This window comes from Nannospalax galili, unplaced genomic scaffold, assembly GCF_000622305.1.
Source record: "Nannospalax galili isolate Female #2095 unplaced genomic scaffold, S.galili_v1.0 scaffold470, whole genome shotgun sequence".
Classification (NCBI taxonomy): Eukaryota; Metazoa; Chordata; class Mammalia; order Rodentia; family Spalacidae; genus Nannospalax; species Nannospalax galili.
Genome location: NW_008327352.1, coordinates 454,712 through 461,638, shown reverse-complemented (window position 1 = coordinate 461,638; position 6,927 = coordinate 454,712). Strand labels below are relative to the sequence as shown.

Genomic DNA, 6,927 nt, shown 5'->3' with positions numbered 1-6,927 from the left:
TTTCCACAATAGCTAATACATGGAAGCAAACTAAGTGCCCCTTAAGTGATGAGTGGATAATGAAAATGTGGTTCATTTATATGATGGAATTTTATTCAGCAGTAAAGAAAGATGAAATCATGAAATTTGCAGGTAAATGGATGGAACTAGAGACTGCTATACTAAGTGAAGTAACACAATCTCAGAAAAAAAGACATATGTTCTCCCTCATGTGTGGATCCTAGCACCAAATCCTTATAAGTGAATATGTATCCAGACATAACTACAGGAACCAGGATAATGAAGAGGAACCAGGGAAGTAAAGGGAAATAAAGAATCCAAATGAAAAGTACAGTAGAAAACAGGTGTTAACATAGTAGTTATGGACAGTAGTGGGGTTATTTTAAGGGGTCGGGGGAGGGAAGGTTATACAAGGAACCTAGTAGTTAAAGAGAAAGAAAGAGCTCAAGAGAGGTGGGATCATAGGAGAAGGGTATTATTAAGGGAGAAATGGAAAAAATGGAGGCACCTTAAATGGGGAAACCATGTTGGAAGGGTTAGACAATGTGAGAGATAATGCCTAGATAGTTTTAGAAAACCGGAGGGAACCATAATTAGGCCAGCGGCCTAGTGACAAATTAAATATACAACCAGATTAAAGAATGTAATATATGCCTAGGCAAGGTTTATCTGAGAACGTTTGGTCTTTGCCCAAGCTCTATCTACATGACATATGGTAATTAAAAGTACCCGAATGGTGGAACTAACCTTCTTGGATGTTTAACAGACATACTTTGAGGCCTATACTAATTTGGTCAGGGGGACATAAAGGACAATTTTGCTCCCTCCTAAGTTGACTAAGCTCCAGGGGACTATGAGCATCTCTTAAAATGTCCTGTAACTGTGGTGAGTCACCTGTCCTCTTGAGCAAGGATGCCATGGAGACCCCACAAGATGAACTTGAACCAGTGTCCAGTCTACAAAGAAGAGAGTCAACACAGAGGAAATATTTCCTCCATGCTACCACATTAAGCCAGCAACGGTAGAGCAGGATCTTTGACTTATCTTCACATAGACAGAACTGGTAAAAGAAGGGTGCCAGGAGCTCCTCCCAAGCCCATGTGACCCCCAAGGAACAGATCCTCAAACGACCTTAAGAGTAAAAATAAATTGTTTTATCTGGGCCAACTGTAGGGTCTTAAACATCCAAAAGGAACATATGACCAATGATTAATGGGGTCAATATAATTTTTAACAGGCCATATGTATAGCTAAAGGCTACATAAGAAGAAACAATACCAGACAGGTGATACCTTCCTTTGAGTTATTGGCCAAGGTGGCACAAGAGACTGCCAGATAGTAACCCAGCATAGAATTGGGAAAAGGAACATCAGACCCCAATCTTATCTAAAGGAATATTGACAACTGATTGCTGCTAGATGAGGAACAGCTGATCTTCCTAAAACAAGGATCTGTAGACAGGCTGACTAGATTCAGCAGAGGGACAAGCACTGGGGAATGGCTGGTGGTGTCAACAGCACAGAGGAAAGTAACAGAGATGACAGAGTATGTGGGTTCCAGTATTTGGAAGGGGGGAGGCTATGAGAAGGTGCCATTTGGGAAGTGGGTATACAGATGAATAAGATTGTATGGGGTGTTCTGTTTGACATACACACAGAAAAATCAACAAATTTTAAAAAGGACGTATTTGAAGAGGAAGCATAAAATTTACTTCATGTTAAATAGTAGAGGTGATAAACATTATCAGTGCAATCTACCTGATGGCTTTATATCCATATTCGGATACTAAGGATCCGAGTGTAACCAACTGTGACTAGTAATCATCAGATACATAGAGATTAAAGACACATGTGCAAACACCTAAGCATTAGTAGCATTAAAAATGTAGGAAACAACTTATTTCAAAATAAAATGGAGATCTTCTTTAAAGGGTAAAAACTCATTCAATTTTATATCTTACAGGATTTATACTGGGTTCAATATTGTATTACTGTATTAATTCAACTATGAACCTAAAAATTTACAATCACCTTTGAAAGAGATGTATGCTTTCTCTGGAGTGTTTTACTAAATATGTTAAAGCTGTAATGAAATGCTTCTTCTAATCATGTGGTTATTAAATTTAAAAAAAATAAAAAATAATTATTCAAAGCATAAAAATTTGTTCTTTAATAATTAGTCATTGGAGATCTGAGATCTTTTTTAAAGGTTAAAACCTCATTTAATTTTATGTCTTATAGGGTTTTTTACTGAGGACAATATTGTATAACTGTACTAATTCAACTGTAAACCTAAAAATTTACAGCCAATTTTGAAAGAGGTGCATCTTAGCTCTGGAAATTGTTATTGAATATGTCAATGCTGTTGTAATGAAATGCTTCTTCTAAGTAAAAAAATCTTTTTTAAAGGTTAAAACCTCATTTAATTTTATGTCTTATAGGGTTTTTTACTGAGGACAATATTGTATAACTGTACTAATTCAACTGTAAACCTAAAAATTTACAGCCAATTTTGAAAGAGGTGCATCTTAGCTCTGGAAATTGTTATTGAATATGTCAATGCTGTTGTAATGAAATGCTTCTTCTAAGTAAAAAAAAAGGATGAAAATTCATCTAAAAAAAGTTCCATGCATACTTGAAGGCCTCCTGAGGACCTACCCATAGGAAAGATGCTATTGGTAGTTGATGGCTTCTATGAGAAGAAGGGTCATGTTCCTCTGAGGATGTGGAGACTGTTTGGTCACCCATGCCCTAGCAAATGATCATGCAGCCATGCACATATGGTAAACACTGATTAGACTCAGTGGTTTATTAAAAAAAGAGAAAGAATGTGAAATTGGAAGGGAGATATATTGGGCTGAGTGCCAGAGGAAGGTAGAGGGAAGGAGTGCAGAGTGATAAACAACTACTACATTTTCAAAGAATAAAGGAGTATTCTTTTAATATTTATGGCATGAAGCTTAGCAAATATTTATAATAGAAATGAGCTGAAACAGCAGAGAGGATTGGATGTGCAATACTTAGCCTTAAGGGTCAGGGAATCTATCATGCTGAATTCATCACTTCTATATACTTGATCCTTAAGGGCCTGCTCTCCTGGGAGCAGAATAATGCTAAAATAGCTGATCTAATAGGGAGCTTTGGAATTTGAGCCCCTGGGACACTCATTGTCACAGTCAGCCTGTGACCACCTCCTTAACAGCTTTTTTCTGTTATAATTCAGCATCAGAGCCTCCAACACAAGGCAACCATTCTTTATTAGAAGCTCACTGAGTCCTGAAAACACCTTGTTCTGTGCAACATCCAGGTGAGATTCTGAGCATCACTGCCAATAAGGAGAATGTACCTTACTAAATGATTTTGAAAATAAGAGCAGAAATAGACAATTCCATTCTGAGAAGCAGTGAGGAGAGGATATGCAAAAATTGTGAGATAAAACCTCTTTTTCATGTCAACAGAATTAGTCCCACGTGTGCTTTCTCTAACATGCACACATATTTATACCTGCCTCATACTGTCTACAAGAACAGGACACATTTCCTTATGAGCGGAAATCTGTCCTTTTCAACCATGATGATTATTTATAATAATGATTTTAAAATTCATGAAGTGGTAGTGGACAATATTTTGGTGAGTGTGTTAATATATTATGTTTTCTATACAAACTACCACAATATGTGGCTTTGAATTAATATTTTTTGCCATAGTTCTGGAAGGAGATGTTAAAAGATCAAATGTTACCATGATTGCTGAATCATATTGTTTTGGTTTCCAAGGAGCCATCTGTAATCTTCAAGACTATAGAATCTTCAAGATCTAATTTCGCTAACATTTACATGGAAGGATTCCCTCCTTAATTGTAGAAGAAAGCATAGCAAAGCATCAAAGAAGAACTTAGGCCTATGTTTGAAAATAAATATTTAAGAAATTGAAAATAAATATTCAAATAAGAAGGGAAAACTGTGAACTCATTTTGGAATACTAATGCTGTAGTGACTGGAAGCATGAATAGACTAAATATGCAGTGGCCCAGGGATCTAACTTATCCTTTACTCTCTCTACACTTTAGTTCATGACATCATCTCATGGGTATATGCTCCTGATATCATGAACTAATTCAACAGTAATTTGATGAGAACAACAGAAGACTCTGAAGCATGCCAAAGTGGTTCATTATTGCTTATGATCTTGAATTATATTTCATTCCCAATTGTCACTTTTGCTTGAATGTATGGTTGATTTGAAAGGAAAATACATGCCTTATTCTTTGATAAAAATCTCATAATTTGGGGCTGGAGAGATGGCTCAGTGGTTAAGAGCATTAACTGCTCTTGCAGAGGACCGGATTCAATTTCCAGCACCCATACAGTGGCTATGATCCATCCTTACCTCCAGTTCCAGGGGAATCTGAAGCTCTCTTCTGACCTCTGCACCAATGCATGACACAGGTGCACTCACATATATGCAGACAATACTCATACACATAAAATACAAATAATAAATAAAATATTTTTTTTAATCTCATAATCCTCCAGAACATTTAAAAACATCTTGGTTGTCTCTAAAGAGAACATAAATTAGCAAATAAATAGACAAAAGTAATGGGAGCAGAATATAGGAACAATTGAAGTGTTTATGTGATTACATAACAAACAAGAACATTTAAAATTTTTTATTCATTATTTTAAATGTATGAACATTTTGCCTACATATATGTGTGTGTATGCTTGTTAGGTAATGCCCATGAGGACAGAAGAAGGCATTGGATCCCTTGGAACTGGAGTTACAGATGGTTGTTTGCTGCCATGTGGGTGCTGGGTACCAAACACAGGTGCTCTGAAAAGCAGCCTGTGTCCTTAAAACTCTCAGCCATTTTTACAGCTCCAGAACTATTTTATTTTTAAAGCAACATTTCTGAAGCTTTAAACAGAGCATACTCAATATTTCTTGATGGTAATATTGATATTCCTCAATCCAGAATTTATGAAAAATAAGTAAAAATGTTATAAGAATCCCATGTGTGCTTCATACTAATATTTCACTGTTACTCTCTCCAAATGCTAATTTGATGTCATCATCCTATCCTTTTTGTTACACTCAGTAGTATCACGGAACCTGGAAATCAAACAAGTATTTCAGAATTCTTTCTCATGGGGCTGATATTTGTTCCTGAATTGCAGCCCCTTGTCTTCGGCTTGTTTTTGTCCATGTACCTCATCACCATCATGGGAAACCTGCTCACCATCCTGTCTGAGCACAAACTCCCACCTCCACACTCCCATGTGTTGGGACTCAGGTTTTCTTTGCTTAGCAGGGGATCTACTGGCTTCAGGGCAAAGGGTCTGATTGGCGACAGAGTCATAAACTCTGGGACCTGTGTCTTCCCAACAGGCCAGTTTATTTTAAAATGTAGATGGTTTTTATACATCCCAAGGAACTAACAGTCACGTGGGATATGGAAGTCACATACAAAGATTTAGGGTACAAAGAAACAGGACATTTAGTCTGTTAGTTGGTGCCAGAAGGATTCTTAAACTTTTACTCAGGGTTATCAATGCCCATCCAGTAATTTATTGGCCACAATGTTTTCTTTCTTAGAGCTAAAAGCATGGTGAACTTTTATCTTTTAGCTCAGGAGTAAACCTTTAACCTGGCCTAATTTCTTAGCCAGGGATAGCTGAGTTATTTGCTCAGGACCAGGAGATGAGCTAAGGGTTGTTGACCAAGATGGTTTCCCACAGAGCAGGGAGGCTGCACTTTTATCACCGGGCCACTTCCCCCTGCCAGTCTAGCAGTGTTCTGCAAGATAGGGATTATCAGAGCCACTGTTTTCAGTGCCTCTCCCTTTGGCAGAGAATGCAGCCTGGACCTATAAGTTTTAGGCTCACCTCACCTTAGGTCCTGGCATCCTGGTTTCCTACACCCATGTACTTTTTTTTCTCTGCAATCTGTCATTTACTGATATCTGTATAAGCACAACTATCCCAAATATGCTGCTCAACACTCAAGCATATGACCAGAGAATCACTTTCACAGGCTGCCTGTCCCAGGTGTGTTTAATCTTGATTTTTGGGGCTTCAGAGAGTTGTCTCCTTGTTGTGATGGCATATGATTACTGTGTGGCTGTCTGTCAACCTCTGAGATACACAACCATCATGAACTTTTCCTTCTGTGTCCTGCTGGTCCTCCTCTCCTTACTCATGAATTCACTACTCCACACTCTGATGGTGTTGCCTCTCTCCTTCTTTACAGAGCAGGATAGTCCCAATTTCTTCTGTGAACTTGGTCAAGTAATTAAACTTACCTGTTCTGACACCTTCATCAATACCCTCCTCATATATGCTGTGACTTTTATTTGCCAGTGTTCCTCTCTTTGGAATTATTTTCATCTATACTCAAATTGTGTCCTCTATTCTGAAGATCCCATCTATTGGTAGAAGGTATAAACCTTTTTCCACTTGTGGATCTCTCAGTGGTGTCTTTAGTTTACTGTACTGGTTTTTGTGTGTATATGAGTTCTGCAGTTTCTAATTCTTCCAATAAAAATGTAATCTCTTCTATGATGTATATTGTGGTCCCTCAAATGCTGGATCATTTCATTTACAATTTGAGGAACTGGGAAATGAAACAAGTGGTAAAACACCTTATTGTTTTGATAGCTTCATAAGCTTTGATTGCAAAAAGACTTAAAAATGACAGATACATTGGTGATCAAGCTTAGCTTACACCTTTATCAACAAGTTCTTCTAAGATGCAGTAGATCAAACGAGGTTTGAGTACATTTCACAATGGTTTGTAAATGTGATACTTGTTTTTCTCTTTCCAGGTAAGTTTCATTAGTGATTTTACCATCCATGATCCTGTTTGGTGCTATGATTCTACTGAGGAAGAATCTGTACAGGTTGTTTCATAAAAAATTATGGGAATA

General features: G+C 37.4%; 1 pseudogene; it reads left to right on the top strand.

Annotated features, from left to right (window-relative positions):
- Positions 1-1,497: 1,497 nt before the first annotated feature.
- On the top strand, positions 1,498-6,666 carry LOC103730451 (annotated as a pseudogene).
- The last annotated feature ends 261 nt before the right edge of the window (positions 6,667-6,927 follow it).